Below are 23,716 nucleotides of genomic sequence, written 5' to 3' on the forward strand. Positions count from 1 at the left end.
AGACTTTAATCTTTTCTTTTTTTTGGCACCTGAGCTAACAGCTGTTGCCAATCTTCCTTTTTTTTTTTTGGTTCCTCCTTCTCCCCAAAGCACCCAGTACATAGTTGTATACTGTAGTTGTGAGTGCCTCTGCCTGTGGCATGTGGGACGCTGCCTCAGCATGGCCTGATGAGCGGCACCATGTCCCCGCCCAGGATCGGAACCCGCGAAACCCTAGGCTGCCAAAGCGGAGCGCGTGAACTTAACCACTCGGCCAGCTGGAGAAAGCTCGTTGTGATTAGGCCAGGCCCACCTCAGTAATTTCTCTATCCTAAAGTCAATTGTGCCGTGTAATATAAGCTAATCATTGGGCAAAAGTCTACCATGTTCACAGTCTGGGGATTACGCTGGGTGTGAACACCAGTGGGTAGGGAATCCTGCAGAGCCATCTTAGAATTCTGTTTACCACGAGCCCCAACTTGGAAACAACCCGAAAGTCCGTCAACAGGAGAGTGGATAAACAAACTGTGGTATATTCATACAATGGAATACCCTTAGCACTAAAAAAGGACAAGTTATTAATATATAGAATAACACGGATGAATCTCAAAAACCTTATGCTGAAAAAAGCATAAAGAATACTTACTATATGATTCCATTTATTGGAAGTTCTAGAAAAAGCAAAATTAATCTGTGATAATAGTAAATACGAGTTGTGGTTGTTGGTAGGGATAAGGATCAGGTGTGCCTGAGGATGAGCACAAGAGAACTTTCCAGGGCTGATGAAGTGTCCAACATCTGATAGGAGTGTGGGTTACATAGGGCCTTTCCTTTGTCAAAAGTCTTGAACTTTACTCTTGAGGTCTGTTATTGCCCTGAAGGTAAATTTCACCTCACTTTGTAAAAACTAGAACATTACTCTACTGAATCCTTGTTTTACTTCTCATCAGACTTTTGGCTTAAGAAACGAACCACAATTAAATATATATAACCACCATCAGAACAAATTTACGAAGTATCTAGTCTCATTCCCTTGTAAACACTACTGCCTTGGTGAAGAAAAAAAGTTGAAAATTGCTAATGATAAATTTGCTGCAGCCGCCTTCCGCACTCAGGAGGGGAGTTAGACAATTTTACCTCCTTGTGCTTGCCAGCAGAAAAGATGTCAGAGGGACAGATTTGCTAACAGCAATACATCTTGAAGTATAAGCACAGGGTCTGGATCGAGACGTTTTCCTTACATGTGTTTGGCAAGAGACGTCTTCTTGCTGCGATTGATTTGATCAGGGAATTCATAGCATTTTGCTGCTGCTCATGATTTGGCTGAGAAATCATTTGCAAAAATCTCTGCTGTAGTTAATGAAGGATACATAGCGTTAATTTTATTGTCTGTGACCTTACTCTGCCTCCAGAGAAATGATCTCTAAGATAACCAAAGGTTCGATGAGGTTGTGAGCAGAGGGACAAACAGGTAGATTGATTTCACAAAACTCTGCAGTTTTTGTGCCATTCTTTTAAAAAGTTTTCTCTCATATCTACTATGAGGTTAATTTCCTATGATAAGTTAATTTCCTATGATGCCCTGGCTGGTTATTGACTTTAGATTTTAAGTGCATAATGAAAATATTTAAGTGGCTGTCAAAATCTTTATAATTTTTAAAGATTCTTTAACAGTTAGTTTAGTTATCTTAAAAATTCTCAGTAGTGCTTTGGCTTTTTATGATGAAGTGTTGCCATGTGCTAGCATTTTCAATTTTCAAGTTTATTTTCTTAGTGTCTGAAACATTTCCTAACTGATTTTCTTCACTCGGGTCCCCATTGACACCTCTGGACTCATTTTAGACTCTGTTAGTTGTTAGGGTAGCCTTCCAGACTGCTCACGGTTCCTTTTTCTGACTTAAAGAGAATTATTAGTAAACGCCCACAGCATCCTACCCAAGTTATTTATATGTTGAGTGGTTAATATAATTAGAGTAAACTAAGAGTTTCAGAATTAGAATTGTGTAATTCGTTGAGTTCTGAGAAATTACAGTGTTTTGTATAGATAACTTTTATATGATAATAATCCCTTCGGTGTTGTTGCATCTATAACCATTCTTGGTTTTTCTGTATTAAAGAATATCATTTTGGCTTGATTTACTTAGGAATAATGCACTTTATGTAAAATGGTTTTGTGAGATGAAAGCTCTTTGTCTTGCTCTCCAGGCACTAAAATAATTATTCTTTAAAATATCTACACACAAAAAGGCAAAGACTGTATGATTCCACTTATGAGGTGCCTAAAGTAGTTAAATTCATAGAAACAGAAAGTAGACACTGGTTGCAAGGGGCTGGGGGGCAGGGTGGGGGGAGTGGGGCTTGTTGTTTAATGGGTGGAGTTTCAGTTTTGCAAGATGCAAAGATGGAAAGATCTGTTGCAAAACAGTGTGAATATACTTACCACTACTGATCTGTACACTTGAAAATGGTTCAGACGGTAACTTCTATGTTATGTGTATTTTACCACAATTAAACGTAAACAAACTATTAAAATATCTACTGTGTTAATCCATTTTTGAAATGAGAAAACCAAGGCAATAATTATAACCCAAGAAATGTAAAGTGTAGCTTACTCTTCAGATGACTTGAGCTGAGCAATTCCGTCTTTAGTCTCGTGGTGGTGTTCGTCCAGTTGTGTGTTGTGCTTCAGTGTGGTTTTCTTCCGGGGCGACTCTTTCACCCCATCTTTTTCCCCACCTTTGACTTCTTAGCTCATTCTTACACTTAAACTCCTTCCCCAAATTGACTGGTAGATTTAAAAAATATTTGAGTATGAAACAAACCGTAACCAAAAATGGAGTAGGCAAGTAATGGAGTCTGCTGCTGTCTCTGCCTGTTGCTAGGGACATTTACAAAAAATGACGGAGCAATCACCGTGTGTCAGCCACTGTGCAGGTGTTTCCATACGTGTGTTTTGTCAGTTGATCATTTATCAGAAATAGGTCAAATTGACCAGACTTAAAGGAAATTTGATTATTATTTTTTAATATTGTTTTGGCCATGGGAATATTTTTTTTCTTGGAACAACTTATGAAAGTACTTAATGAGGATATATTCCTTATAAGGGTACATTTTGGTGGTAAAAAGTGTCTTTACTTGTGTTTTACTAATGCAGGGGATAATTCCCATATGTGGATAGCTGTAATGTCTCCAAAGTGTTCATTATGCCAGGCTTATCAGATTTATGTCACTGGGGGCCAAGCTCGAGAGAACAGAGAGTGCACAGTGCCTTCTCGGGTCCCACTTCATCTTACCGTGCACAGGGGAGTGTTGGTGGCCAGTGTGCTGCCTCCCACTCAATGGAATACCGTGCATCACAATGTTTGTTTTCAGCAGTTATTTTTAGCAGCAGATCTAGAAATTGTTCATATTTTCATTTTAGGGTATACTTTAAATTTATCATAATTCCAAGAAGAGCAAATAATTTTAGGCATGCATATGTGAGTGCATGTGTGCATTATGCGCACGTGCGTGTGTATGTGTGTGTGCGAGAGAGAGAAAGAGAAAGAAGAAAAAGACATCCCCTTAATAACAGGAGGGGGTAGAGGCTTACTCAGTCTATTATCATAAAGCTCTGCTAATGTAGCTTCTGAGTCATGTGACTGCAGAAAAGGCTATTATCTCAATGAAAAGGAAACCGGTTTTTAGAGCAAGCAATGGAATAGAAGCAGGAAGAATTTTCGAGTGTTCCACCATGCTGGATTGTCAAAGGGGGATCTGTCTGATCAGCAGCTAAAAAAGGATTTGTGAGGCTAGTTTGTCAGCTATGGTTAGAAACAAATGATAGAGGAGATAAGCGGCAGGGTGCTCAGCATGTGCTTAGGTTTACATCAAGGCGTGAGGTTGGTTTGGGTTAATGGAGGAGATTTATCTCTGAGGCAATAAATTTATTGCTAATTGTGGGTTTTGGGTTTTTTTTTTTTTTTTTTTGAAGAGTGGTGTATGGTGGTGTTATTTACATCACTGGTGAAGATAAAGACAAGCTGCTGAGCTCTGGTTTGAACTGCACAGGCTGTGGACAATTACAAGGTGTGTTTCACAAGTCCTCTGACTTAATGTTTAGTAACGTTCTTGGAATTCTGTGTGCTGTGGATTGGATGTGCATGTTGTGGAAGGGAGAACTGAGCATGACAAGCAGGCAGTGATAGTGTTCTCAGGAACAAATAGAGGCAATGCGATCCAAATTGATTCCTTCGTGGTCCTTATTTCTTTTGTGTTTATTTAGTGATTAAAGGTTTCTTGCAGTTTCTTTATGTGACCGAATACAGTCTCATGCTTGCTTTAGAAATATTTTAGTAAGCATTTTCTAAAATTCAGAAGAATCCAGTGCAAATCTTAATCATTAAGGAATAAATTTAAGCTTTATATTTGTATCTCTGTGTTTATTTTTTCGGTATCCTTTTATAATTCAAGCTTAAAAGAGGGCTTTGCAGTGAATTTGAAATTATTTAATTTTTGGTTAGGTAATAAATAAAGCTTGCTTTTTTGGCTAAGGCCCTGAATGAATGATTTTTTTGTTCTATATAGTACCTAACTTTCTGTGATTTATTATATCTTTAAGCTACTATATGCAGAAAGCTAAAAATGTGTAGTTAACCTTCAGACTGTGCTTGTCCACTTTTGGTCATGCTAATGCTGTTAATTATATTAGCAGTCTGTACCTTTCTCTTGACCTTGGAAGGTGTAGTACTTAAAAGTCTGAGGTTGGTGAAAGATAACTGTAAGCTTTATCTGAAGAGGGTTCCCTATTACCCAGTGTGGACCTGAGGAATGGATTCACTAATGTGTTTTTCGTTTAACTTCTAGACCAGATATGCCCGACTTGGGGGGTGTGTATGTTTCCAAGTCACATATTTTGAAAAAAAGCTACATTGTACACATTTCCCTTTTGAAATTGACAGTGGGAGAGGTAAGGAATCTGTCAGGCTATTATGCGCTCTCTAGACAGTATGCAAAGAATTAATTCTTTTATCTTTTCCAATAAAAGATGGTGAGAGCAGCTCAACCATAATTTTTAATTATACTAAGTGCAGGAGATTCTCTTCCTTATAATATCTACAAACCATATCTTAGCACAATATAGCTTAATAAATCATTAATGTTAAGTGGGATTTAAAAAACAACAAACACCGCCGCCCTTAGTTTAGTCTATCTACATAAAAAGACGACTTGGTTCAAATAAACAATTAATTAACTGTGGTTTTGATCATTCTAGAATTTTTTTTTTTAATTGTAGGACTCTCCCACATTCTTGTAAGTAGGCTGTAAGACAGAGTTACATTAGGATTTCAGCCCAAAAGTCACTAGCATCATATGTTAAAAATTTTGAATAATAAAATTTTTATAGCCAGATTGTTTGGGCTTTCTTTGTTTTCCTTTTAAATTTTATTTTGTTGCCTTATCTAAAGCCTTTGGAGTGATCCCAGGATTTTGGAATAATTTAAGGTGTTTTTTATTGAGCACTTACTGTTATTACAGGGCACTCTGTTAAACACTGTGAGAAGACACAGGCAAATAAGTTATTTAAATCAACAGGATAACTTATAACTGGCACTGGAACCCAGCGTCAATAAATGTAATTTCGTTGTTAGTGCCGCTGAGTCGGTTCCAGCTCTTAGCGCCCTCTGTACAGCAGAGCAGAACCCTGCCCGGTGTTTTGTGCCATCCTCTCCCCTTCTGGTGCTGTGTCAGTGCTCCGCTGCTATGTGTGGGGTGTTCATGGCCAAGTTTTTCAGAAGTGGGTGTAGGTCCTTCTTCCCAGTCTGTCTTAGTCTGGAAGCTCTGCTGAAACCTGTCCACCGTGGGTGACCCTGCTGGTATTTGAAATACCGATGGCAGAGCTTTCAGCATCACAGCAACATGCAGCCACCACAGTATGACAATGGACAGACGGGTGCTGTGGTTCCCTGACCAGGAAACAAACCCAGGCCGGCGGTGGTGAGAGTGCTGAATCTTAACCACTAGACCACCGGGGCTGGCTAAATGTAATTATCCTGTATCGCACAGGAATTTTAAATCATGAAGGGGGATTTTTTGTAAAACTTCTTTGGCCAATCAGAGAATGACTTTTCACATGAGCAGGTTTGAATGGTAGTTTTAACTGGTCTCTGTCTGTGCCAGTCCATATTTCCCTCGTACCAAATAAATTCATTTATTTATAGTCTCTTAAAACCAGAATAGTTTCTGTTCCTTATCACGTTGTTTTTCTCCTAGGACATCAAATATCAATCCTTTACAATTTTAAAGTACTTTTATAAAGGGATTAATATATTGTGTTATCTAAAAATGTGTTTACTTTTGGAGGTTAAGGAGTAAGGAAGAACCCAAATCTTATTCTTAGAGTTAAAAGACAGAAGTTTTGACGTCAGGGTAGTGTCTAAACAAGCCAGATGACTAGGTTGCAAATCCTGCTACACTTCAGAATTCCAACCACAGTAATTTACCGCAAATATTACAATCAGGTCTGATCTTGTCAGACTGAGGGGGTTTGCTTCTTGGAGCGATTTTTAATTTGTAGTAAAGATAGGGTAAGAAAAGATGGCGTTAAAGGTGATCTTAGTATTCAGTGTTGTAAAACTCAGTGAAATATGTTCATAGGAATTTTTTGGCATTTTGAGAAAGTAGAAGTTGGGGAAGATTTAGGCTGGATTGAGGTGTACTGGGCTATGTTGTAGACACAGTTTAATTTGGAAGCCAAGGGGCTATAAAATTCATGAAGTGGAAACTTCTGTGCAACAGCTAGAAAATTGTTCTATGGTACATCTTACAGGATTTACTCTCAAAATTATCATTCAGAAATACTGAGAAAAGTTTAGAAGCAATTGGCTTACCCATTCCTCTCACAAGTGTGGCAGTCCTTAACATTCCAGAGGTAAGATGGGGTGTTTTCTGGTGTGTAGTTCAGTTGTAGTAAGGACTCTCTTTCGTGTAGTTAATATGCAGGGTTATAGCTTATAATGTAATAATCGCTAATATAGTATAGCATAAATACACATTTGGTTTAACTTTAAAGATTATTAGTTATTACTGTTTGTTTTGTTTAAAAATTTTGTGAGAAGCACCAAATACTATAATCTTGACATTGAATGAATGGTTTCTTCTTAAAAACCAGTCAAGTTGAGAAATATATTGAAGTAAAAGCTAGATGTTTGGTTTCATCATTTTAGATATCAAATCAAATTATGATAGAAAATTAATTGGCTAAATAAAGGGTTGTAAAAGCATTCTATGAAGTTTATATTTAAATTTCATGTTTTGTTTCTGTAAAACCTTAGACTCTAGTCAAAATGAATGATGAATATCATGTTGAAACTTCATCAGATAACAAGAATTTTTTTAATGGTTTTTTAGTTGGCCTTTCCATATTTTCCTTTCCTGTTTCAGAATTTTAAATGAGGAAATGTCCAATTTTAAGTGTTATTTTTTTGTATGTTTATTGAAGATAATATTCTCTGGGCTTTGCTTTTACTTTTCCCCTATCTTTTGTTGAGGAATGATGTTAGCAAAACACTTCACAGTGGTTTTGTTAAGCGTAAAGCTAACCTTTATGTCAAACTTCTTCTGTGCCCAGCGCTGTCCTGGGGCCCTCACCTGTGTTCGTCTAGTCCTTCTAGCAGCACTGCTTGTCCCTCCTGTGCTTCTTTTATGATGAGCAAATGGAGACGGAGAGGTAGAGTGACTTGTCTAAGCTCACGCAGCTAATAAGTACCGGAGCAGGATTCCAACCCACGTAGTTGCCTCCAGAGTCTAGACTCTAAATTGCTATGTATACTGGGTTCAGACGGTGCTGTCATTGGAGTTGCTGTTTTATTCAGGAATGAGAACAGGATGGACGTAGGGACAAGAAGAGAACTAAATTAAGGTTGAAGTGACATTGTCTTTTAATGTTTGTACTTCTAATGAACTTTACTTCTGTTCCATTTCAAATATGTTAAGACTAAAGCGGCATTTAAATGGTGTTTGGCTTGCACTGAAAAGAAGCATATTCATGAAAAGTAACTCACAGCTACTTCAGAAAACTGCTTTAGAGGAAGGCGATAAGAGGGAGGGCATTCATATGGGGTCGCACAGATTGGGAGGAGAAAGGGACTATGAATTGCCATGAGATTCATGGAATGGGGAAAAATTCTGAAGTTGTGGGATCTGAAAGATGTGTGTCACATATTTTCTTACTTAGCTGCTTCTCCTTTTTCTTGGCAAGTGGAGACCTTTCTGTTTCCAAGGTCCTTTACTCAGTGCATTGCTGTGATGGAGCATTCAGGTGTAAAAACCACAGAGAATCCAAATTAAGATCCTTGTTTTCAGACATCGAGAATGCCCCTGGAATATAAACCACTGACTTGAGATTTGTTGCGAGTCACTGTACATCCCAGTGAATTCTCTAGAGCGGAGTTCGTGTCTGCATAGTCTTTCAGATAGGGATGCCTTCTCCTCCTTCAGGCTTTCATAGTTAGCAGATGTTGATTCCTAGGTGGGGTCCCTCTTTCTCGTCAGTGTTCATGGTGGAAAAGGTTTTACCTCGCTAAATCCTTGTGGTTGGATCCTTGGGGGTGAGTGTGAAAGTAAAGTATGGATATAGCTTTATCAGTTGTCTTTGGTCTCCCTTGATGTCCCCTCTTACGTGTTGGTTTATTCCTAAAATGCAAAAATGGCCAGTTTCATTCCTGCACTTATATCCTCCTGTGCGTATCTTTTCTCTGCTTCATGATGTTGGCTCATTCCTGGCTTCTTATCCCTTTATTATCTTGTGGTTTCTTTCTTTGTGTCTTTTTAGCTTCTTTCTCTGCCCACAGAACAGCCTTCTCTTAGGTATTCGACAGACTGAGAATCTCTTGGCCTCAACCCATCCCCGTTATCTTTGTCTGGATAGAACTTTTGTGCCAAGCCGCTGTAGTAGACCGCTGGACAGCCTGTAGGTGATGCCGCCATCAAGGAGGGGGGGGAGCAGCGTCTCCTGGTTCAGGTATGGTGTCTTCTGTGTGAGGAGCTGGATAACAGCTGCCTCATAGCAGCCCGTTGAGGCTCCTCAGTCCATAGCATGGGTTGTTTGGTTGAGAACGGAGTGCAGTGGAGGCTGGCACCACGTGTCATTTACTGAGAAGACCTATGGGACTCTGGGTCTCGTGTTTCTTCATATGTAAAATTGGAAGACTGATTTAAATTCCCTGACTTTTCTACCTGGTTGTTTGTAGAGTTAAGTCTTTCATTTAGATAGTAAGCCGGGGTATTCGTCTATCAGAATTACCCATTGTTGAATTATATACAGCTACCTCTGCCAGGGTTAAAATAGAATTCCTGTTCTATTCCCATTCCAGAGCCGCCTTCTGGCCTCCTTAGTTTCACCTCCGGTCATGTCCAGATTATTTCAACCCCTGGGTAACCTCAAGACAGTTGAAATTATATTCTGGAACATAATTTTCTAATGTACATAGTTGGAAATGTTATCAGGGCCCCTGGGATTAAGTAGTGGAGGAGTCAAGGTGACAGATGTAAGCGAGAAGTTGTTTCTTGTACAAGGGTTATTGGGAGTGGGATCAACCAAAGTAAGAGCAACCGGCTGAATTATTGCCACACGTGGAAACCGGATGTTTCACTGGTCTAGAGGGTCAAGCTGCAGCTAAGGAGATAAATTGGGGCACAGATGAGCTTATGGGGGCCTGGTGCAATCCTAAATGTCCAAACCACCTAAATTCAATATAATCTTGTGGTTCAAGCAAGGAATGCACTGTATTCACTGTTGGTTACAGTCAGTACCTGGAGGCTGTGGGACCAGGCTGCGGGCTGGAAACGAACAGAAGTACAAATAAGCGTACCACAGTGACGTGAGAGCTCAAAAGGAAGTTCAGGGAAAGGGAAAGTGCGTGCTTCCTTGGTGATGCTGAGAGGAGAGAACAAAGAATCTGATCTGTTCATATCATAGCACTGTAAGGTCACCAGCTTTCGGGGCTTCCGTTGGATGTTCAGTTCACATGGGAAAGTCAACAATTTAGCTGTCTGTGGTGATGCCGACCATACCTGGCAATTCTCATGTCCACTGTCTCTCCTTCTCATGATGCTCCAGGGATGGACGATCTGCAAACCTCAAGGGTGATATGTTCACTTTTTCTAATAATGTTTTACCTAGACCATTTCCGTACCGTCATTGACAACTCTCCTGTTAAGTATTTTGAGGTAGTTACTTAATGGCTTTTATTAGAGAACGTGAGGACTTGTGGGGAGAGCCTGGGGCTCGCAGTCAGAGCCTGGTTTGAAGGGCCAGAACTTAGAAGCTTTGAGACTTCGGACAAGTCAATTAACTTCTTTGAATTTTTTTTTTCTCTGTAAAATGGGGATAATATCTCCTTTGTCGAGCTCTGAAAATTAAATAAAATAACACAGTGCTAGTACAGTGTCTAACACTTAGTAATTACCATACATCTAATGTATGTCTTCTCTGTGAAATAGCCCTTCAACACACTTAGTGTGTTGTCTCACCTATGTGTATTTTGTCTCCCTAAGTAGTTTAAAACACACACACACACACATATCCCTCCTCATTTAAATAAGTTCTTAACTAGTGTGTGTTCACTGACTGAATTTCCCATGGGCTTGTTATTTCTGTCTTCCGGAGCAACATGGAACCTCATGTTTCTATCTGAATTGCAGATTTTTAATTTTGCTTTTGTTCTCGCAATCTAAGAGTACATTTGTTCTTTTATTTTTAGCACCAAGTCATTTGGTTGATTCATACTAAGCTGGCAGTCAGCTAAAATCCCCTGGCTGTTCTCACCTCAGTGACCATTATCTTGGTTTCCCCTCCTTAGAACTGCATACAGCTGATTTTTTTTTCAGTCTCATTGCAAGATTCTGCCCTTGTCTTTGTGGGTTACGAAGACCATGTAGTAACGTGCTGAAGCTTTCTTAAATTTTAAAAGGTACAAAGCTGTATGTTGAGATTATAACTTGAAAAAATTCATAGAGAAAAATACTGGAGGGAAATCTCTACTTGGAGAGCTGAGACGTACACAGTGAGACCTGTACCGTCGTCAGGTACAGAGGAAGGGCGCTGCGGGAGGGCAGGCTCTCGACTCAGCAGCTTGCATTCGAGTCTCACTTCTGTCACCTGTTGGCTGTGTTTGACCTTGGACATGCTGTTTGATTTTTCTCTGTTTCAGGAAATGATAATAATAATGACTTCAAAGGGTTTTTGTGAGGATCAAATAAAATAATACAGGTGATAATACAGATATAGCATAGTAAATGTTTGATGATGTTACCTATTGTGGTGAAATAGCTTCAAACTCCCTAGCAGTTTGAAAAGAATTTTTTCAGTGAATGTTAATTAAGTGCTTGTGTGTCAGGTATCCTGGTAAGGGCCTGGGATAAAAAGATGAAACATACTTAGTTTCTGCCCCTTAAGGAGCTTAAAATTTGGTAGGAAAAAAGACATAAAGAATTATGACATACATGGTTAATGGTAGAGTTACATACAGCCTATTAAAAGACAGAAGAAGGAAGTTTAATCTTGGGGAGAGGGTCATCTGAGCTAGGTTTTAAAAGATGAGTGGGAGTTAGCCAAAAGGGGAAGATATATGGTTTGTTCCATGTATAACAAGCACAAGAAAAGAGGTGAGAAGTAGTATGTAACAGGTGAGGAGCCATGTGCCGTGTACATTACCAGGGCGAACAGAAGAAGGTAGGAGATGAGCCTGCAAAGATGGGCGAGGCTGGATCATAAGGCGCCTCTTGCGACATTTGCGGCAGCATAGACTTCCTCCTGGAGGGAGTGGAGCCTAATAAAGATTTTGAGCAGGGGAATTATCTGGAGGTAAGGAAACTTGTGTGAGGTGATCCAGGTAAGAGGTGAGGGAGACCTCAGCTGGAAGCAGTAATGGTTATCAGAGTGACGAGAGAGGAGACTTCAGAATATTTAAGAGGCAAAGTCACATTATTGATGATTTGATGGAGAGAATACGGAAGGTTAAGGATGGTGTTCAGTAGATGGGTGCTCTTTCGGGTGGGGCAATTTTGGGGTGAGGAGAAGGAATGGATAAGCTCAATTTGGTGAGTTGACACCTAGCTGGATTTTTGAGGTGGAAGCTTTGAGAGGCGAAGGCTGAGAAGAAACGTTTGGGAAACCGTGGAAATAGGTGATAGGCCAGGGAGCACGTAAAGCAGGAGCTCTTAGCCCTGTGTGAACACCTGAATCACCCAGGGAGCTTTTAAGCAAAATACTCATGGTCAAACCACAGCCCTAAATGCTCTGATTTAATGGGTCTGGAGTGATGTCCTGGTCTTCTGTTATATTTTTTTTGTCAATATGAGTTATTTTTTTAATTGCGGTAGAATATATATAACATAAAATGTATCATTTTAACTATTTTAAGTGTACAGTTCAGTAACATTAAGCACATTTGCAATGTATTCCATGTCCAGAACTTTTTTTATCATCCCAAGAGAAACTCTGTACCCATTAAACAAAGACTACGCATTGCCCCTTCTGCAGGCCCTGGTCACCTCTTCTCTTTTCTCTAATTGACTATTGTAGGTACCGCATATAAGTGGAATGATAATACGTGCACTTTGGTGTCTGATTTCTTTCACTTAGCGTAAGGTTTTCAAGGTTCCCCCCCGTTGCAGCATGCATCGCTATTTCATCCCTGTTTAAGGAGGAATAATATTCCATTGTATGTCTCTGCACGTTTTGTTTGATCGTCTGTTGATGGGCATTTGGGTTGTTTCTGCCTTTTGACTGTGAATAATGCTGCTGTGAATATGAGTGTACACATATCTAAGGCTCTGCTTTCAGTTCTTCTCAGTCTATACCCAGCAGTGGAATCGCTGGATCATGTGGTAATGTTGTATTTTTTAAAAGCTCCCCAGGTGACCGTTAAATAGTCAGCCCGGGTTGAGAAGCTATGGTGGAGAAGAAGGTGCTTGATCTGGAGGGTCCGTGAATGGCCTTGGTGGGTCAGTGGCGTCTTAGGGAAATTGTATGCCTTGTTTTGTATGTATTTTGTGTCTATGTGGTTTCACTCTGTGGCTTTGAGCATCTTCTCAGAGCAGGTCATAACTCCAAAGTGATGCTAAGAATTACTGCAGAACCTCATTTTAAGACAGACAAAGATTGGAGTAGACATTTCTCCAAGAAGATATGCAATGGCCAGTTAAGCCCACGGAAGGATGCTCACCCTCATTAGTTATTAGAGAAATGCAGATCAAACCAAGAATGAGACGTTGTTTTATACCCAGTACAATGACTATAATAAAAAAGAAGAAAAATAATAAGTGTTGATGAGAATATGGAGAAATTGGAACCCTTGGACATTGCTGGTGGGAAAATAAAATGGTGTACCCACGTGGAAAGGAGTCTGGCAGTTCAAAATGTGGTATATCCACACATTGGAATATTTGACCATCAAAAGGCATGAGCTACTGATACATGCTACAATATGGCTGAACCTTGAAGACATTATGCTCATTGAAACAGATGAGACACAAAAAGCCACATAGTATATAATTCCATTTATATGGAGTGTCCAGATTAGGCAAGTCCATAGAGACAGAGAGTGGTAGTGGTTGCCAAGGCACGGGGAGGGGAGAGAGTGAGGAGTGATTGCCTGTGGGTGTGGGGTTTCCTTTTGGGGTGATGAAATGTGGAACTAAGTATGGTGATGGTTGCGCGATTCTATGATCAGACTAAAACCACTGAAATGTATACATTAGAAGGGTGAATTTTATGGCTTGTGAATTATACCTCAGAAAAGCCGTTAAAAAGACCGTTTTAAAAAAGATGACGACTGAGGAGAGGATGGGGCTGAAATGAAAGCCTGCAGAACTCCAAAGAAAAAGATTCCATAAAAGAGACGGAAAAGGAATCATTAAGCACTCTAAGAGGAGGCCCTACAGAGTGCTCTGTCGTGGAAGCCTTGGCATAGGGAGGCTCAAGGAGGAGTCACTGGGGGACCTGATGACGAGTGACAGACACAGCAGCAAGGCTGGGGATCTTCACATGCGGCGCGCCGGAATTTCTGTAGATTAGTGTTCGAGTGTCGTGGAGCAGGAGGGAAGGCAGACTCAGTGGGACGATGGGGAAGAATTGTGGTTGTTTTGGATCATAAAGTGGGGAAGGGAGCAGGAATAAACTACAGGCCTATATTCCCTTATTTGAATCTCAGAATTCAACAAACTCTGAAAATGGAAAGGTTTTTATAACTCATTTGGCAGTGAAACCTGACCTGAATGGATGTGAGATGATTTATAATCTTCATTTGTCCCACTTAGTGTGAATATTCATATGTTTCACTGCAGAAATAATATTGCATTTGATTACAGAATGCTTCCCCAGGCGCCCCTGGGGATGTTATGAAATATGGTATGTGCCACATATTCTCTTTCTAAAATTAAAACATATCCATCTATCTGAATTCTAAATTCTCTGGCCCCCGAGTGTTTTGGGTAAGGACCCACAGACCTGTAGCCTTTGGACAGGTCTGGATCTGAAGGAAAGATGCGAGGTTGGATGGTTCCTAGAGAAGGATTCAGATTCCAGGGGCATTTTTTTTTAAAGGACGGAAATGACCTGAGGGTCATTTAAGTAGAGAGGAAGAGGTTGAAAATTTGGTAAAAAGCAGCTTTGTAGCAAAGCCTCAGAGAAGGTGGGGAGAGCAGTAGGAAAAGGGGCTGGAATGGTTAGTGTTTACAGGAGGAGGGTCACACATCCTCTGTCACCAGGACTGATGCTGAAGACAGCAGTGCGCACGTTTGCAAGCAGGAGGAGGGGAAGGGGAGTAAAATCAAACTGAACGGCCGTTTGCTGAAGTGGTTAAAGCTGGTGGTAATCGTGGGGGTAGAAACCTTGAAATGTGGGGCCGTTCTGCCCCTTCGCTGTATGATTTTCTTCATCAGTGCCCAGCTTGCCACTTACAGGAGAGGAGAAATCTTGGCGTTAAGTTTCCTGGAGCGAATTCTGTGAGAGGAGATGTTATGGAAGGGCACTGAGGGTGCTAGGGAGCTGGTGGTGGATCTAGCTAGCAAGGGAGGGAAATGAGATGAGCCAGAGGGGCAAGGAGTTCCTTATACACTGAAGACCAGTTATGGAGGAGGAAGCAATAAGAAAGCTAGCATGCTAGAAGCTTGTGGGCAAAAAATGGCATTCAAGTGGCAACAATTCTGTGTGATAACAAGGTTCAGGGTATGATCCTAGGAGGCAGTAGCTGAAGTGAAGTGGAGGTGAATTTTGTTGGTGTTGAGACAGACAGAGGACCTGTGTGGATAGGTATTAACTCACTCGTATAGACTTTGAAATCACTCTGGACGTGACCAGATTTGGGCTAGAGAGGAAGAACTGATCAGGTGGCAAACTTTTCAGTAAATGGGAGGATTAAGTGGCACGTTGGGAAGTCTGAGACCAGAGCATAGACAGAGGGTGTTGTATGGCATGGGCTCCAGAGGAGCAGGGATTTTCACACAGGGCCACCCTTGTAGCTGCTCTGAGGAACGCAGAGAGTGTGGCCCCACCTCCCGTCCCTAGTATGTGTGTCACAGGAGCCCAGGCAGCTTCTACTGGGGTGGGCTGTAGCTAGCGGAGGCCTGGCAGGAGGGCCGACAAGGCTGGAGATTCTGTTCTCGGGTAAGGATGGAGGGGAATTTGTGCGTACAGGGTGAGGACTTCGGAAGGCGCAGGGAGAGACGCAGGATGGAGTCAAATTGGTATAGGTGGTCCCGGGAGAGAAGCGCAAGACAGTCTCAGAATAACAGTGGTGACCAAATGTGACGGAAGTTTTGTCTTTGTCCAAATCCGAATCCTGAATACACTAGAATATAAGAATTATGAGGGCTTTTCATTTTCTGTTCTTTATTGTTTTTTTAAGGTGTTTACATTATTTTAATAATAAAAAGATATTGAATAAATAATGTTGGACCCTTTTTTCTAGACTGCTAATCTTAAGATTTTCAAAAAATCTTGTTATCATACGTGATAGCTATGCTTTATGTCATCTGCCTGTGATAAACAGATGCTTTGTTCAAGTCGCTGATTAAAAAAAAAACTAGACTAGCCTGGAGAACTTCTCTTTGTTTATAATAATCAGTTAATTAACTCCAAGAATGTTATTCCACCAGCCTTGGCTGATTCTCCGTTGTCATCCAGCCCAGAGTTGTAATGCTGCTCTTCCTTTCCAGTCAGTGCTGAGCAGGCTTCCACTGATCACGGGGGTCCTTTGCAAGGGGTCCTGATTGAGTGGGTCTGGGGTGGAGCCAGGAAATCCGTATTTTCAAAAGCTCCTTGGGTGACTCCCTAGCAGCCCGATTTGGGAATTGCCGGTGGAAGCCACATTTTGCTTTGGTCTTCACAATACTTTATGTCAGATGCCTAGCTGACTTGAACATACTGTATCTGTGCCACATCCCTGACTCTCCATTCCTTTATCAAAGTACAAGTGAAGTGCTTATAAACGTCTTAAAGATATCCAGTTATCAGTAATCAGTTTAACTTATAAAATAATGTCATGCCATAATCTTCAAATTGGCAAAGTATTTTTAAAAATCATCATACCTATTACTGTTGTGAATTTTATCGAAAGCGGTTGAATATATTTTGGTATCTTCATATGATAGAATATCATAAAGCCATTAAAAATTATATTTATAGGTCCAACCTAGTGGTGCAGTGGTTAAGTTCGCACGTTCCGCTTTGGCGGCCCGGGGTTCCCTGGTTCAGATCCCGGGTGCAGACATGGCACTGCTTGGCAAGCCATGCTGTGGCAGGAGTCCCACGTATAAAGTAGAGGAAGATGAGCACAGATGTTAGCTCAGGGTTAATCTTCCTCAAAAAAAAAAGAAAAATAATTATGTTTATAAAGACATTTAATATCATGGAAAGATTTTAGTGTATAACATTAAGAAAAAACAAAAAGGCATCTTTAAAATTGTATATACAGTTTGTGCTTAATTGTATACATAAATACATTTTAAAATATTGAACAGAAATTTTTTTAAGTTAATAGTGGTTCTCTGGGTGGTAGGAATGTATGTGGTTTTATTCTTTAGCATTTTATATTTTCTACTATGAGCATGTATTACTTTTTGTGAGCAAAAATAATAAAACTTTAAAAAAAATAAAATTCTTACTCCAATCTCTTTAGCAAAAAGAATAAGGAAAATTTATTTGGGATGAATTCTTGTTAGAGAAGTCATTCTTGCTCATAATAAGTGCCAGTGTGTTTTCCAAATACTTGCAAACCATCTATTTATATTCCACGTTTTTGCTGGGGGCTTTTGTTGTTTTCTGGTTTTTGTTTTCAGTAACAGCTTTATTGAGGTCTAATTCTCGTAAGGTAGAATTCACCCTTTTACAGTGTACGATTCAGTGGTTTTTAGTTTATTCGCAAGTTGTGCAGCCATCACCACTATCTGGTTTCAGAACATTTTCATCAACTCAAAAAGAAACCCTGTACTTGTTAGCACTCACTCCCCACTGCCTTTCCCCTCAGCCCTGGCAACCACTAATCTGCTTTCTGTTTCTATGGATTTGCTTATTCTGGATGTTTCATATAAATGCAGTCATACAGTACGTGGCCTTTTGCAATATCCTATTAGCTAGTCTTCAGGCCCTGCTCCCTACACTGCCAGAAATGCCATTTATACCCTTACTGAGCTAATCTTTCTAGCCTGTGATTTTACCATCTCTGCTCCAAACTTTTTCGGTGTGCCCATGGTTTATTAATCAACAGGACTACTACTCATTCTAGCATTTAACATTTTCTGTATTCTGACTCTACGCAGTAGGTACTTAAATATCTGGTGAATAAATGAATTCAATGAGCAAAATGTACTCTGCCTTCTCTCTCCCTTTCCTTCTCCCTCAAAGAAGAAGATAATGACTATGAGTTAGTCAGATTGCAGGTCACTGGTGGGGCAAGAGCATTTCTCTCTAAAGCTCGGGCTGTGGTCCCTGACCCTCAGCAGACATCAGCGTGAGGGGAGGGCTGGCTCGTGGGGGTGCCGCCCCGCCTCCAGAGCTCCTCGGTCAGTCGGCTGGGCTGCAGCGGGTGGCACTTTGAGCACCACAGCTCTAGGGCTGCCCTGGTTCGGGTAGGTTGCGGCCAGCACCATAACCAGGGCCTGACAGCCACCTGAGAGGAAAAGAGGTTGAGTGAGCAGGGAAAGATCCAGGCTCCCCAGATGTCGAGTCGTGGGCCCATGCAGTCTCCCCCAGCAGGCCTTGCCCAGCCCTGCTCGTTATTAACTGTGCCGTGTGGCCCCCTGCTGGGATCTCAGATACTCTCACCAGCCCCCCAGCTTCGATTTGAGAGATTTTACCTGTTTTTTAAAACTCAGCTCAAGTGTTCATAAACCCTCTGCTGAGGCTCCCCACAAGAAGAAGTAAGTTTCCTCTCATTAGCACATTGTCACTTTCATTCTGTGTTGGTTAATTCCGTACTTGTTTCTTCTTCCTGAATCTTTGATTTCCTGACATGAAATTCTGTTTCTTACTCAGTGATTGTATTACTGTGTCCAGTGTCCACAGAGCACAGTCATTTGCCCTTAGCAGCTACTTAGTAATTATCAGTGCAGTCATACATTAGAAGGAGAGAAATGCAAATAGATTTTTAAATTAAAACCCTATGATTTAGGTTATATTTTTAATACAAAAAAGAGACCTGTATTAATTAGAAGCTTAACCTTATATAAAACTTAATTGCCCAGGGCCCAAATGTATTTTTATCCTAAGTAATAGTCATTGCTCTATGTTTTGGCTTAAAACAAAACGCCAAACTAAAGAAATCATATGCCTGTGTTTTGCACATATATGTAACGTGTTGTGAGATCTCCGAGAGCTGCCTTAGTTATCTCCACATCATCTCGCCCAACTGGAACCAGGGTTTGAGTTTCCGCTTAATAAATCCTCATCCTTTTGATTTCGGTACCAGACGAAAGGAATATAATATAGTTAGCTGTCTCTGAGGTGTCAAGCAATTATCTTAATTTCTTTAAAGTTCCATTTCGCGCTTATTACTTGCCGGTTATGGTTAAATCAGGCGCAGGAGTCTTCAGATCCTTATCCATAGGTGTAGGTTTTACAAAACAATTATTCTCTCTCTCTCAGCACAAACACGTTTTAGGATAAAGACACAAAAGGTAGACAACAGCACCTCCTACAATAGGGGGAGTTTGTTTTAATCTTTTCAATGCCCATTCTAGACCAGCTTTATTTAGTCCATTAAATTATTATTTGTAACATACTTTAAGCTCATTTGGGCTTAAATTTGTATTCGCTTCCCAAGGGGTGATCAGAAGCTACTATTCCTGAGTCCAGTTACAGTTTTAGTTCCGCAAAATGCGAGAACTCCGTCTGGAACTAGAAAGGGGAGAAGACCCTCCGCTTACAGCTGGCCAGGACAACGCTGTGCTCTTCACAGAGTCCACCCAAACTAGAGGGCTCCCTGGCCTCTGCTCCTGAGGTCAGAGAACTGGGCTCCGTTGTCCACTTCCAATGGTAACAATATGAAAGCTGTTTGTGTCCCACGTTGGAAACTTGAGCTGCAGTAGAACATTCTCATAAGCGACAGAGTGGGTGGTTTTGGTGATTACCAAAATTCAACAAGTGAGAGGGAAAAAATGGTTAAGGGAAGTGTCTCGGCTCGTATTTTCAGGTGCCAAGGTAGTTTTTAAATTCTTTTTAAATAATGAATTCTTGTAAATAACTTTCTAAATTCTAGTCATTCTCAGTAAATCCGTCTGTAGGTATGTCTTATTTGCAAATAAAAATGCTTAATTTGGCATATTTTTCTAAGGCCAAATTGGATTCTTTTGGAGGAAGGAAGTCTTCTGTTGATCCAGAACTGCCTTTTTTCTATTTTTAATGGCAACCATTGCCTCATAGCACATACTGTTTGGAGCTATTGTAATCATCTGACCAAAAGAAAGTTTGTAGGAATTCATATGGTGAAAAAATGAATTGTAAGTCCTCCCCAAACCAAGTTTTTTCTCCTTGCTCATTTTCCACTTCTATAGAGAAGAGGTAAAGAACAGAGAACCTAAAGAAGAGTATTTCAGAAAAAGACATCTTACTGTGTGCGTTATTTCTTCTCTTACCACAGGCGTTTAATTTGGGTCCTATACCTTGCCCCTGGGACATGCTTAAAAGTTTTGCCCCTATGTTGTTTTCCTGTTTGAGTGGAGATAAAGAACTCCTAAGAAAGTTAGGAGTTAAATGAGTGTGAATGAGAGAAGGGAGGAAAGAAGCACGGCTTAAGTCTCGTATCTGGCACCAAGAAACTGCAGTGGTCTGCCTGGGGCCCACGCAGGGCTGGCTCATGCGCATGGTGCGTGCCAAGAGGCAACTAATGATGCAGGAGAAAGAAGTGTTATTTTAATTTTATGTCCCATGGGCTGGGAACAAGCAGAAGGGACCCTTTAATTCTTCCTGGGGGAATCTGGCAAGCCTTCCTAAAGAGGATGGCCCTTCAGCCCAACCAGAAGGGTAAGATTTTTCTGAGGAGGAGGAGCAGTTTTGGTAACTTTCATTGGAAGGCTCTTATGATTTGGGTATTTTTCTTGCTTTAAAAGAGTCGTATCAGTAGGAGAGAAAACATGAGAAAGTTCCTAAAGTTAAGGAGAATAGAATATGGTAATGAGTTCACAATGACCAAGAGCTTCCATCTTTCTTATATAGAACATAGGGTAAATTTGGAGAAATATAAATTGGTTGTAATATAGATTTAGTAGTTTGGAAACTGTTGTAGAATATCCCTTGATTTACCAAAGGAAATAATCAATACTTTAAATTGCACTGCTAACACTCATGGGTAAAATGAGGTGCGGTTTCTTATTTCATTCCCTTTAGGCAGTCTCTGTGCCACTTTCTGTAGAGTAGATTTACCTTACTTTATGCAGTGTTCCTCCTGAAAATATGCATGTAAGCAATTTGTACATTTGTCATTTGCATTCCAGAGACCTGGTTATTTAAAAGAATCTCGATTTGGATTTCTTGTTTTTGTTTTTTTCCCACAGCACAGCCGGCTTTCCTTCTTTCCTTCCCTCCCTCCCTTTCTTTCTCTGTTCCTTCTTTCCTTTCTTCTTGTAAACTCATAAAAGTCTGGTGTGTTAATGAAAGGAAATTTGGAAAATACAAGAATTAAATTACACCCATAGTGCTCATCAAAACAATTTTAACTGCTTATGTTTTGGTGGATTTTCTTACAATTTTTTTTCTATAAATTAATTTTCCTCTCCAGCCGTATTCACTAACGGCTTAGATCATTTCATAGATATTTGCATGCTATTAAATTCAACCTATAATATCACCTAACATTTGTTACACAAGCCCTTACTGGGTGCCGGTCGCAGTTCTGTGCCCTTTCCATTTCATGCTCTCAGCAAACGTACAGAGAGAGGTACGTGTTATTTCTGCAGTTGTACAAATGAAGAAATGTAGGTCCAAGGAGGTTAATTAACACAATTAACATAACTAATATGTGGTATTCCAGGGATCCCAAACCAGAATTGACACCAGAGGATCTGCTCTTAGCCACTCCATTGTCCGACTTGATGAATTTTGTTTTAATGGTTGCGTAATAAAGAAATTCTATTATGAATCTTAGACTTCTGTTAGAAAGGTGTGTACTCAGATGTCACTCTATCAAGAAAGAACTTTCCTGGCCACCTATTTACAATAGCACCCCTCACCCCCATCTGCGTTGTACTCTATCCTAACCCTACCTTATTTTTCTTTGTTGCTCTAATCGATATCTGATATAGTAAAGGTTTGTTTATTTTACTATTTCTTCCTCCCCGCCCCCCCCCCCATTAGAATATGAGAGTGATAGACAACAGACTTGGTCTGTTTTTTTCATTTCTGTATTCCTCAATACCTAGAACCATGCATGGCACATAATAGATACTCAGTAATATTTGTTGAATGAGTGAACGACCCCTGCCTTCAGGTTGGCTTTGTGTAAATTCTGATTTTCTTAGTCAACCTCCTTTGGGACTGGTGGGCTGGAATAACCACCTGATCCGCATTCCCATCTGTAAAACACAGGGCTAATGCTGCTGAGCTCTGCATGTCCCAGGCTGGCGGGCAGCTGCAGTGCCCCCACACTCCTGCCCCCAGCAGGGACATTGCGTGCCTACCAAGAGGCAGCTCCTTGTCCCAACTGGTTTATGCCAGTTGTACTTGTTATTGTAACTACATCATTTAATTAAATGTTATGTAACTGAGTAAGTATGAGTTTGAAAAGTCATATATGTTTCTATAAAAACTAAGATAAGTGTTTTGAAAACTTCAGTTAAATGGGAAAAAACTGCTAGGAAATAGGTATATGCAACACGTCTATAGAAGACTGAGAAAAAATAATAAAAATCTGTACCTCATAAGCACTTATAAGAAACCTTAAGTGTCTCTAAGTTGTAACCTATTTTAAATAAACAAAACTTGGAAGTAGTAGACAGTGCCTTAATGATAGGTATATTTATGCAAAAAGACAACATGAAACTCCAGTGGAGACTGGTACTCAAGTGTATATTTTTATGGTTAAAGTTAAAATGAGTTAAAGTAGTAGGTATCATTTTCTATAATTGCTCTTGGTAACTGAATTTTTAAATTAATCAATTACTACTGATTCTATAGAAAAACAGGCTTCTACCAATTTGAATGAAACTCAGCATTCTTGGTGTGCCAGAAAAAAATTCCTAGCTGGTTTCGTTATTTCAATAACTTCATAATAAATTCAATAATGACAGTAATACTTCATTTCCCCTCAGGGAATAATTGCTCATGAGCTGAGGCACGATTTCCTTTCTGCACTAGAACGTGAACTTCAGGAGGACAGAGCTTTCTGTCTGTTTTGTTCCTGACTCTTTCTCCAATGTCTACAACAGTGCCTGTTGCATTAATTATTTATTGAATGAATAGACAAATGAGTTTAAAGTATGTCCATTTTTTGCAGAAAGAAGTGTTTGGCATTTTACAATGATACTGCTACATTTTTAGCAAAAAGTACTTTCAAATTACATGTTCACTGTTTATCAAATTAAATTAAAACATATCACTTTCTATAATATGCATAAGTTTATATTTCTCTCTTCAGTGAAAGTGTTAAAATAGAGAAACCTCAGTGCTCACAGTGCTGTGGTTAGGAATTGAGGAACTGTTTGGATTCACTTACGAGCTCTAGAACTTCCTAACTGTGTGGCCCTGGTCACGTTACTTTATCTCTTCAGTACCTCAGTTTCCTTTCTGTAAAATGGTGATAATCACAGGTCATTACAGGAACTGGAGTTCAGATATGTAAAGTACGTAGAGAGTGCCTGCCAGGATAGGAAGCACTCAATGAATGGTAGTTATTATAATTACACCTGTTTGACTCCTGATCTGTATTATCTGTGTGATTTGGGCAAATTACTTATGGAAACAGGTCAGAGAGGTTAGATAATCTGTAAGGGGTCAGAGTGTGTGTGTGTGTGTACGTATATAAAAACATAAAAATGTGGGTTTTTAAGCAAGAAAATGTGTGCAAAGTGCTTGATTCATAATAAGTACTCAATATGTTAGCCAAAAAAGGGGAAACAATATTATACTATGGGAAGAGAGGACTCTCGCTCATTTATTTATTAAAATTTTTTACAAATGGAATAATAAAAATACTTGTTATATAGGCATAGACTGTCTTGCTCTGCCATTTCAGTAAGTTTTCCTCATAAATTAGGCAGTTTT

The 23,716-nt window shown here is 40.1% G+C and overlaps 1 protein-coding gene across 7 annotated transcripts in view; it reads left to right on the forward strand.

Moving 5' to 3' along the window:
• The window catches only part of NCOA2 (nuclear receptor coactivator 2), a 268,109-nt gene that overhangs the window by 136,096 nt on the left and 108,297 nt on the right, over positions 1-23,716 (forward strand). Inside the window, exon 3 of one of the 7 annotated variants that reach the window (XM_070481098.1) lies at positions 3,953-4,047. The exons of the other annotated variants lie outside the window; for them this stretch is intronic. The gene's annotated coding sequence lies outside the window, so the exon portion shown is untranslated. The remainder of the gene's footprint in view (positions 1-3,952; positions 4,048-23,716) is intronic. 7 annotated transcript variants of the gene reach the window in all.

Source organism: Equus asinus, chromosome 12, assembly GCF_041296235.1.
Source record: "Equus asinus isolate D_3611 breed Donkey chromosome 12, EquAss-T2T_v2, whole genome shotgun sequence".
NCBI lineage: Eukaryota > Metazoa > Chordata > Mammalia > Perissodactyla > Equidae > Equus > Equus asinus.